Source organism: Saccopteryx leptura, chromosome 9 (assembly GCF_036850995.1).
Source record: "Saccopteryx leptura isolate mSacLep1 chromosome 9, mSacLep1_pri_phased_curated, whole genome shotgun sequence".
NCBI classification, from domain to species: domain Eukaryota; kingdom Metazoa; phylum Chordata; class Mammalia; order Chiroptera; family Emballonuridae; genus Saccopteryx; species Saccopteryx leptura.
Genome location: NC_089511.1, coordinates 16,436,499 through 16,447,582, shown reverse-complemented (window position 1 = coordinate 16,447,582; position 11,084 = coordinate 16,436,499). Strand labels below are relative to the sequence as shown.

At 51.4% G+C, this 11,084-nt stretch overlaps 1 non-coding gene across 1 annotated transcript; it reads left to right on the top strand.

Moving 5' to 3' along the window:
• The first annotated feature begins 3,772 nt into the window (after positions 1–3,772).
• Positions 3,773–3,848, top strand: TRNAD-GUC (transfer RNA aspartic acid (anticodon GUC)). Its single transcript has one exon. It is a non-coding gene; the product is annotated as a tRNA-Asp (tRNA).
• The last annotated feature ends 7,236 nt before the right edge of the window (positions 3,849–11,084 follow it).

Below are 11,084 nucleotides of genomic sequence, written 5' to 3'. Positions count from 1 at the left end.
AACTCCAGAGCCTAAGAGCCTGGGGCCTCGAAGGTTCTGGTGAAGAACAGGTGAGCCAGCGCTGGCACGGTGCTTGCCACTGAGCGCCGTGCCCAGTGGGTGCTCCAGGAGGCTGTGCCCTCCTCCTGTGCGGAAGCCGTTAGTGCCAAGTAGACAGGACGGTAGCCACACTGGAAACAGAAGCCAGTCCACTCACTGATAGATGTTTCTAGCCTCTTTGCTCCACATCAGCGGAAAGAGATATCTGCCTTCATTTCACACTGTATACTAGTGTGTCATGTCACATAAGATGGCTTTTCTTTAAAGAGCAAGGGGGTAAGCAACATCCAAATGCATCCGCCTTGTGCACCTTGAAGCACCATATGGGTGAAGCCGGAGTCTCCCTGGACCGGATACCCCAAGGCCACGCCCATCCCCAGAGGCAACTGCGGTCAGTAGGTGGAGGTGTTTCCTCCAGGACCTTGTCTCGCCTGTTATATCGCTGTCATTTTGGGTGTGCAAACATGCACGTGTCTGTCTTGTACAGACTGAGGTGCTGCCTGTTCACCACAGACACCGTTAGTGCATCCAGACCTGGCTCACTTGTGTCCGCCGTTGTTTGGCATTCTGCAGTCTGGGGCCTCTGGTTGTTTTCACGTTTGGGGCTGCCACCAACAACGTTGCTGCGGACGGACTTCCCCTCACTGTGCCCTTATCTACAGTGGACACTAAGATGGGAGATTCTTGAGACAGAGCACACGCGCAATTTACATTTTAATAAAAATGCCGGGTTGCCTCCGAAGTGGCCAGGTCATTTTACATTACCTGCACACAGTAGCATCAAATCTATTTTTTTTTTTTTGCCAATATTACGAAAACAACAGAAAACAGATATATCGTTTTAATTTGCATTTCACCAATTATTGTCAAGATGAGTGTATTTTCTTATGTTTGTTGGCCTTTTATTTTCCCTTCTGAGATTTGCTTCTTCCTTTCCGGTGCCGGCTTCTGTACGGGGTTGTTTATCTTCTTATTGATCTGTGTGATTGTTTTTATACGGGCTGCATATTAATTCCTGGTCAGTTAAACACATCGCACGGGGAGAGACTTTGAGATGCCGCCCAGTAAGCATTTCAAAGGGCGTCAGGTTAAAAAGCCACTGTCTGAGATAATTAGTGAGGCTTTCCTAGCTGTGATGTGTCCCCATCTCCTTGTCTCTGCTTTCCCCGTTAGACACTTGAACGTCCACTCCCAGTTACAGTTCCGATAGTGTCAACTGAGGTGCTGCCCCTGAACTTCGCTATCTTCTGCATTCTGGGCACAGGCCACGGCCAGTGCCTGCTCAAGGGAAGCACAGCAGTGCCCCTGGCAAGTCCTGTCTTCCTCAGAGTGGCTGTACCCCTTCCCGGGGGTACAGCTCAGCGCACTATCCGTGGAATATTAATCATTGTTGTGAGTAAACAGGATTCACGACATAAGCTTGCAAAGCAGTTGGTTGGGCCGAATTAAACCCTTTTCTCACTGCAGGCCATTTTCCTCTCTCCGTGTTTCCTCTGCGACCCTGCCTGGTGAGACCCTCCAAGGGCAGTGGAGTGAGCAGCGTATCTCAAATGGCATTTGACAGGACAAGACTTTCTTCCTAGCGCCTCTCTTAAGACCACTTCACCGGGGAAGATGCTTCAGGGCATTTTGTTGCGGAGCGAGCAACAAGGACGCAGTTTGACAGCTGTCACGTGGCCTTCCCGGCGTGGGTTTTTTTTGTTTGTTTGTTTTTTGTTTCTTTGTACAGGTCATTCTGTGCCTTATTTCCTTTCTGCCCCATGTGTATCACCTACACGCGGGGCATTGCATGCAGAACTAGTTCCGCGATGGATGCTATCAGGATGCAGGTGTGAGGTCGGGACAGGGCACCGCAGGAGTGTGGTGCTCGCACGTGCTCGGGATGTGATGAGCTGTGTGACTCCGGAGAATGAACTCATCCTCTCTGGGTGGTCGTTGGCTCACTCTGCAGCAGGAATGATAAATAGTTGATTTTCAGGAACTTTGAGGAGAACTGAATGAGGTAATGGATGCCCCGGCACAGAGCAGGCGCTCGGTGTGTCAAACAATAATAGGCGTTTTCAGCTGGAGCCTCGGCACAGTGTGAGGCGTCCCAGCAAACTAGAATCTCAGCTGTTCTCTGATGCCTCCAATCCGCTCGTTTCTCAGGGACAGTTCGGGAAAGCACTTAGATGAAGATACTTCGGGGCAGGGAACGCAGCGGCTCTGCGTCTTTCCTCACGGTTCTTCCTGGGGGCGTCCTGTCAGACTCCCGACCCCGTGGTGGCACCCCAGCCTGGCTCCTTCGCCCTGGAGGGAGCTCTGTCTTCCTGGAGCAGCAGCGGATGACATTTTGCAGCTATTCCCACAATTACAGAACAAGTCCCGTTGTGCCGGCTAGAGCTCCCCGTCCCAGCCAGTGGGCATCATCACCTCCTCCGAGTCCTGAGCCCCAGCGCTGGGGCCGACCCCAGAGCATCCTAGGTCCCGCCTCTTCCCTTTGTTTCTCCCGCCCCAGCAGCCGGGGGTGGGGGGGGGTGGGGGGGTGGGGGGGTGGGGGGGTGGGGGGGTGGGGGGGTGGGGGGGTGGGGGGGTGGGGGGGTGGGGGGGGCGCAAGCAGCGGTGGGCGGCTCCTTCCTGCAGTGGGTGGAGCCACCACGCCCTCGGGTTCTCCTTTCACTACTTTGGTTACCTAGTGATCAACATCATTCCTCGTGAGCCATTCTTCATAGGAAACTTTCTTCATTCATATAACGGGCCTTGGGCGCTGCCTTCTGAGTTGACCTTCCCTGAATGACCAAGGAAAAAAGAAGAATGGGAATAGAGAAGGAAGGGCTGGATTAGAAGGAAGGACAGGAGTCATCCGTCTTCTACAGCCAAGTCTGCGTTCCTCCCTGCAAGCTGTCGGCTGGTGGCCTTGGCTGACTTGCACCCTGCCATCTGGGACACATCCGGTCACTCAGTGAGTGGTGTTTCCCCACCCAGCACCGTAACCCACCTACCGTAGGTTAGCCGGTTCATCATGGCATGTCTCTTGTTTTCTCATGGGATTGGCCGCTCAGATGTGGTTTTCTTTAACGTGATAGAAAGTCATCAGTAATTCATTCAAGTGCCCCCAGTGACGTTGACTGCTGTTACAATGATGGGTACATCGTTGCATTAGGTTATAGATATTAATGTCTCTTTTATGGGGATCCGTTAATGGGCTACACACGCTTGCCAAAGAACCTGAACCCATGAGCTTGGTATTTGGGGCCTGCTTGCTCCATGTGCTTAGATGGGCACTGAGGACATCTCTAGTGTCAGACTCAAGAGCGTGCACTTTGATTTCAGACAGCGGGGCTCTGCTGCTCCTCACTGTGGGGCCCTGGACGATTCACTTAGCTTTCTTGTTCTCTACGTCCCCAAAGCCCGTCCTACTGATAAGTTCCCCAATGAAAATCCCTGAGAAGCATGTGATATAAGATCCCACAGGCCCAGGCTGGTCTCAGAGATGCTGAGTCTGTAGATGTGGGATGGGCTCTGATGCTCATATTCCAACAAGCTCCTGGGGAGACGGTGTGAGTGCCGTGTGAGTGCCGTGTGCGTGCCCTGAGGACCACACTTTGAGGAACGCTGCATTGCAAGGTCATTATGAAGTCTCAGAGCAGCTACCCGTGCAATGCACCCAGCTGGTTGGTGGTCAGTCAGATTTAACACCTTCCCCTTCCTCGATTGGGAGATGCTGCATTTTACATTAAGACATGTGGGGTAGGCCCTGGCCGGTTGGCTCAGTGGTAGAGCGTCGGCCTGTCGTGCAGATGTCCCGGGTTCGATTCCCGGCCAGGGCACACAGGAGAAGCACCCATCTGCTTCTCCACCCCTCCCCCTCTCCTTCCTCTCTGTCTCTCTTCCCCTCCCGCAGCGAGGCTCCATTGGAGCAGAGATGGCCCGGGCGCTGGGGATGGCTCCTTGGCCTCTGCCCCAGGTGCTAGAGTGGCTCTGGTCGCGACAGAGCGACACCCCGGAGGGGCAGAGCATCGCCCCCTGGTGGGCAGAGCATCGCCCCCTGGTGGGCGTGCCGGGTGGATCCCGGTCGGGCGCATGCGGGAGTCTGTCTGACTGTCTCTCCCTGTTTCCAGCTTCAGAAAAATACAAAAAACAAAAAAACAAACAAACAAAAAAAAAACAAAGACGTGGGGTAGAACTTAAGACCTGACAAAAAAAAAAAACAGCTGCCAGGGATTAGACACGTTGCTTAACTTTTCTGGGTGTCACCTTTTCCCTCACCTGCAGATGCAGATTTGAAGGGGTCTTTTTTGAGAGTAAACACATAAAGTACTGTACAAGAAAAATGCTTTGCAAACCATAACTTGTCTTTCAAATGTTATGTTTTCTAATTGATGGGTTTATTTTCCTTTTATGATGAGCCTCTAAATCCATACCCTTAATCCTAAACAAGAATTTTTCTTTTAATCAAATACAGATTCATTTATAAGGTGAATTAGAATTTAGTGCATCTAGGATTATTTCAAGATTATAGACCCTACATAATCATTGGGTCTGTAATCGTCACACAACATTAGGGTGGTAAACTCTTTCATGGACCGGCACGAAATTTCTGGTTGGCCCAGCAAGGTCCACGAACTGGTGGTTGAAGCACACTGGTCTGGGGGACCGCTTGTGGTCCACAAAGCCAGTGCTAAAGGATGTGTGGGTATCAGTGGCCAGCCTGATCCCTTCGGTCCAGGGCTTGAGGTCAGGGCAGTGTGGCTTGCCTGGATCCCTAGAGCAGGCTGGAGCAGGCTGAGGTCTGGCCTTGTGAGGCTGCCCTGGGCTCCCTTTCCTGTCCCCTGGACTGTCCAGTCTGGGGCACATCCCTCTCTCCTCACACGCCACTCTCCCCCGCTCTGCATGCCACGTCTTTCCGGTCGCCACCTCCGCTTGTCTCAGGGGAAGAGTCCACATGTCCGGAACTCAGATCCTGGCAACTGTCTTTCACTTTCGAGAGCTGCTGATGGGAATGCAATACGTGTCTGAGTCAGAGAGACTTCGGCTCAGGTCTCTGCCCCGTACGTCAACTTCTTGCCCTCGTTAAGGCCTCTGACCCTCACTCTCTTTCTTACCTAGAAAACATGGTGCTACAGGTAAATTCTGGTCTTCATTGGTGTGATACATAAATGGAAGTAAGGAGTGGAAGGAACAGGCCTTAATTAAGCACCTACTATGTGCCCAGCCTTTTGGCTGTGTTATCCCCTGAGATCCGCGCCCAGACTGTGCTGTTGGATTATCATGTCATCCCCCTACTACAGCCACATGACACAGATGCAGGAACATTTCACTGGGGTGCCCCCAGCACCAAAAACATGGCAGGGGAGCCGTCATGCTTCCTCCCTTTGGAAGGGCATGGACTCTACCAGCAATGCACATATGGGCAGTCTGCCAAGGCCCCCGTGACCTGGAAATGGCTGGGCAGGAGGCCAACCCCAGCCCACCTGGTTCTGAAGCCCGGACTCTTTCATGTTCATAGGGGTGGGTGGCTCAGCTCACATCTCAGGGACAGACTGTGGTCACTGTGATGTGCAGGACCTGTGTGCTCGGGGACAGCCCCTGTCTCCCTTTGCTCCTCTCCTTCTCTCTCTCTCTCTCTCTCTCTCTCTCTCTCTCTCTCTCAGACTTCATAATCACTGCATTAAAATACAGTTGCATGATTCACCAACATTATGAGTGAAAGCAGTTAGGTAAAATAAAGGGGAAAAATAGTGTTTGCAAAGACGACAGGTAGACTGTATTGAGCTCTCCACCTCATCAAAAGCTAAATGTACACGTGTCAGCTGATCCCCCTGCCCATTGCCCAGCCCCTGAGTGTGGGGTTTCTTCTCTCTTCGATCCCTCATCTCGTCCGTGATTTTTATGTTCTGCCCACAGTCGGGAAAGCTAATGGCATCATTTTCATGCACGGACATGGACTTACCAGCTGACAGTGTAATTCTTATTACTAATATTCTCCTAGTTCCCGAGCTGGGATTGTTAAAGCTTTTTCCATGGTGACACTGAGCCAAAATATCGAAATTGCTCAAGCTTTAGATAGAGCGGCAGCAACAACAGGTCACGGAACGCCTTTTAAGCCACGCTGCCGCCCGCCGCGGGGCCCTCTGGAATGCAGATCGGATTCCTGTCACCTCAGATCACTCCGGAACTCAGACGCTAAACTTCCAGTGAAGCCTTTGGCAGGAACTGAGCTGAGAGGAAGAGAGAGAGGGGAAAGAGAGAGCGGAGGAGAGGGAGGTCTCTTTGAAAAGTAACTTCTGCGCAGTTTTGATCATCGCCTCTATCTGAGTGTGGAGGAGCCTGTGTGTGGTTTAGGATAGAAGTGATAAAATGGGATGTGAATGTGGATTCTGTCCAGAGACCTAATGTCTTCAAGTCACGCTTCTCCTCCCTGGCCTCTGCCCACAGCCACTCTGGCTCTTTCTTTAAGACACAATTCAGTATTTATATTCCTAATGAGGGAGGGCACCTCTTCACTCTTTCTTCCAGCTCCAGGCTGGCTGAGGTTGTCTCCTGTGGGCTCCCACTGCCCCTTGGGCATCTCACTATCACAAGAAATCAAGTCTGGGCCCTGGCTGGTGGCTCAGTGGATAGAGCGTTGGCCCAGCACATGGATATCCTGGGTTCAATTACTGGTCAGAGCACACGGGAGAAGCAACCATCTGCTTTTGTCCTCTTCTCTCTCCTGTTTCTCTCCCCTTTCCTCTCCCCCTTCTCTCCTTCTTCCCTTCCTGTAGCCAGTGGCTTTATTGGTTTGAATGTGGCCCTGGGCACTGAGAATGACTTGGTTGGTCTGAGTGCATCAGCCTCAAGTACTAAAAATAGCTTGATACTCAAGCATTGGCCCTAGATGGAGTTGCCAGGTAGATTCCAGTCAGGGTGTATATGAGAGTCTGTCTCACTATCTTTGCTCCTCTCACTTAAATGAAAGAAAGATGAGAGGAAGAAAGAAAAGAAAGAAGAAAGACAAAGAAAGAAAGGAAGAAAGAAAGAAAGAAAGAAAGAAAGAAAGAAAGAAAGAAGAAAGGAAAGAAAGAAGAAAGAGAAAGAAAGAAAGAAGGAAAGAAAGAAAAAAGAAAGAAAGAAAGAAGGAAGGAAAAAGAAAGAAAGAAAGAGAAAAAAAGAAAGAAAGAAAAAGCAAGTCTGGAAAAGTGGGACATGCTCGGCCTTTGAAGTTGGTCTAGACTTCCATCTTGGGCATATGACTTATCAGGTAGGGCAAGACACCGAACCTCTCAAAGCCTTACTGATATTTCATCAGTCCAATGGGCTTCATGACAGTCACTTCATGGAATTGGTTGGTGGGTTAAAGGAAATACTTTAGCAGCACTATAAAAGACGAGTGTTATTAATGTCTCTCTGGCTGTCATCCTGTGACTTGGGGTGGCTCTCTTCCCTAGACAGTGAGGCTCCTCGGGGAACCAGCTGGGTACACAGCTTCTAAGGATGCCGCCCGGACTCAGCCTCTCTTCCGATCCCGCTCTCTTGGCAGTGCCGGGCTGTGTGCCGGCTCCCTTCCGCAGGTGGGCTCTGTGGGGGGATGACGGAGAGGGTGTCCCTTAGAACCAACCCCTTCCTTATGGCTTAGTGTTCCATGGGGACAGCTGGGATGGGAAGGAGGAGACTTTCTCCCCCAAATCCATCTATTTCTCTCAAGGAAGACCAGCTGGCATGCTTGGGTCACATGTCCCCCCACCACAGATCATGTGTGGGAGGTGGGATAGTACATGCTAGAGTATCCACTCCCACTGCCCCTTCTCTCCTTCTTCTGGAAGTGGAGCCAGGCAGTGGACGCCTATCCCCCAGGACCACATGAAATGAGGCAGGCACAGTTATCCAACAGAAATAGACGGTCCCCGGAGAAGGCAAGGATTCTAGGGAAGTCAAAACCAGTAGATCTGCATTGCAAGGCCAAACAGTGCTTAACAAAGGGATTCGGCGGCAAACAAATGACACTGCCTTTTATTTATTTATTTATTTATTTATTTTTGGTGCATTGAGCCCTGTTTGGGAAAAGTGAGTTCACGTCCCAAAGCCTGTTACTTGGGTGACTTTGTACGTCTAAACCTTGCCTCTGTGGGCCTGGTGTTGTGGGCTTTGGAATTTTCTGCTTGGATGAGAAGATCTCCGAGGCCCCTTCCAACTCTGCATGCCCATTATCTCATGCTGCTGCTCATTAAGAAAGAATTGTAAGTTAATTGAAACAGCGCTCCTTGGGCAGGCTCTGGAGAAAACCATATAGATATCTATAGGTTAAATAGAAGGCAGGGAATGACAGGCTTTCCCTGGCCGAGGAGAACGGTAATTCAGAGGATGAAATATAAGTAAGACTGGCTGCCCTATTTGGGACAGTGCCGCGTTCTCTTCCGGGCAGACCACAGACAGGGACGGATGCTGTACACATTGACCACGGGCGGGTCAGCGTGTCCAGTAAGGAGGGGCGAGCTGAGACTCGGGGGTCAAGGATAACATGAGGCAGGCACACATTGCTTACTACTAGGATTTAACCAGCTTTCTTGGGTGATTACGTAGTGTTCCATTGACTGGGTGAGGGGGTAAGGGCTCAGGGAAGTGAAGGAGCTTGGCTTTGTGACCCAGCCGGGGCGGAGAGCCCTGGGCTGGACCCTGCCGGCCCCATGGGCCCTGGGCTGGAGAATCTGAGCAGTACGTGCTGTATGCTGCCTTGTGACTGGGGTCAACTGTCACATGGAGAGCTACTCCAAGTTCAAAGCCAGGTCAGGAAGAGTGAGCAGAGGGCAGGGGAGCCCACCCTCACCAGCCAATCCGAGGGGAGGGGGCTGTTGTCCGAAGCCCAGAGCCCTTGGGTCTGAGCTCTCCTTCCTACGTCCGTTCTTCCCACCTTCCTCCCTCCCGGCACACCTGACACAGTCCTCGGACGGCCACAGGAGAGCCCTACGACGGAAGGATTCGAGTGGGACTCAGTCCAATCAGCAGGCAGGCGGCTGGCTGCGCACGGCCCAGACTGGAGCAGGAGGGCTGCGGGTCAAGGCCCGAGGGCAGGTCAGCCTCAGTGACTGCTGGTCATTCCTCCCCTCCTCCTTTTCCCCTCTCCTAATGTGTTTGCCCCTCCTAGATGCATTTGTCCCTATGATTCCATTTGCTTTGAGTTGTCTTTTACTAACTCTCTGTTTCTCCCCCATCAGACCTTTTTTCTCTCTTGCCCTGTTTCTCTGCCTTGGAGCTCCCTCTCTCTCTCTCTCTCTCTCTCTCTCTCTGCTCCTGCCCTCTCAGCTCCATAGCTCGGCTGGGCTGGCCCGTAGAGCTCACCACCCTTCCCAGCTCAGACCCGTCCCGCCCTGCCTCTCTGACAACTGGGCTGGCTTCTGCCCAGCAGCCTGGGCCTGGCCTCTGACAGAGAACCTCCCGCTCTGAGCCTGGCACTTGTCCACACTCCTCTCTGAGACCCTCTCAGCCTGGAGGTGAGCAAGTGTCTTCTCCCTTCCAGATTCGGGCCTGGCTCTCTGGAGAGTAGATGAGCCCGCAGGTGCGAGCGGCCGAGATGCAAGGGCTCAGCCCTGGCTCTACCACCGGCCGCTGCTCGGGGTCAACACAGCTCCCGTCTGTCTGCAGGCCTCCCCTTGCAGAGGGTTCTACCTGCCCTCCCCCACCTCTCCTAGTGTAGGAGGGGCCTCAGGGAGCCTCTGTCTGCACAGAGAGGCCTGGATAATTGCCACTCCCTCTGTTCCCAGCCATCTTCCAGGGCAGCCCTTTCCATTCTGGTCTTTTAAAAAATAATCAAATTAATTTTTTATTTAGACAATTAAATTTAACAGGGTGACGTTGGTCAACCAGAGTACATAGATTTAGAGAAAACATCTCCATATCATGTGGACAATCGATTATGCTGTATACCCATCACCCAAAGTCAAATCATCCCCTGTCACCCTATTTTTTGTTTCTCTTTATGCCCCTCCTCCTCCCTCCACCCCTTCCCTCTCCTCCCTTCCCCTCCCTCTGGTAACCGCTACATTCTTATCTATGTCTATGAGTCTCAATTTTGTGTTCTACCTCTGTATGGAATCATATAGTTCTTAGCTTTTACTGATTTACTTATTTCACTCAGTATAATGTTATCAAGGTCCATCCATGTTGTTGTAAATGATCCGATGTCATCATTTCTTATGGCTGAGTAGTATTCCATTGTATAGTATATATGTACCATATCTTTATCCAATCCTCTACTGAAGGGCATTTTGGCTGTTTCCATGTCTTGGTCATTGTGAACAATGCTGCAATGAACATGGGGGTGCATGTGTCTTTATATACTCATGTTTTCAAGTTTTGGGGGTATATACCCAGTAGAAGGATTGCTGGGTCATATGGTAGATCTATTCTTAATTTTTTGAGGAACCACCATATTTTCTTCCATAAAGGTTGTGCTACTTTACATTCCCACCGACAGTGAGTGAGGGCTCCTTTTTCTCCACAGCCTCCGCTGCACTTGTTATTACCTGTCTTGTTGATAATCTGACATTCTGGTCTTACTTATTCAGTCACTCCGCATCAGCAAGCATTTGTGACTAGTGCCCACTCTGCGCCTCTTATTGTGCTGGGTGCTGTCCTAACACCTGTTGGTAGGAGCAGCTAGGCATGGCGGCTGATGTGTTGTTCCACAGGCCAAGTCACAGAGGCAGAAGAGGACTGATGTTGCCAGAGGCGAGGGCTTTGATTGGAAGGGCAAGGCTGGGGGCCCTGAGGTGGAACTGGGGCACCCAACTGAGTCAGTAGGAATTACGGACACTTGCCTTGACACTCGCTCCCTCAAGCTGAGAGCGGAGGATGCATTGGGTTTTCCTGGTAAAGATACGTGTGTGTATAGCTGGGGTTGGGGCGGAAGCTAGTTGGAAATTATCCAGGTAGAAGCAACAGGCACTGCAAAGGCTTGGAGGTCAAAGAGAACATTTCTTCCCTTCCCTTGTTCCTTAGGAGATTATCATGCCATCCTTTAAGATTCAGCCCAGCCTAGAACCTTCCTTCTCTGAGTTCCTATAATCCATCCCCCCATTCCTCCAGGA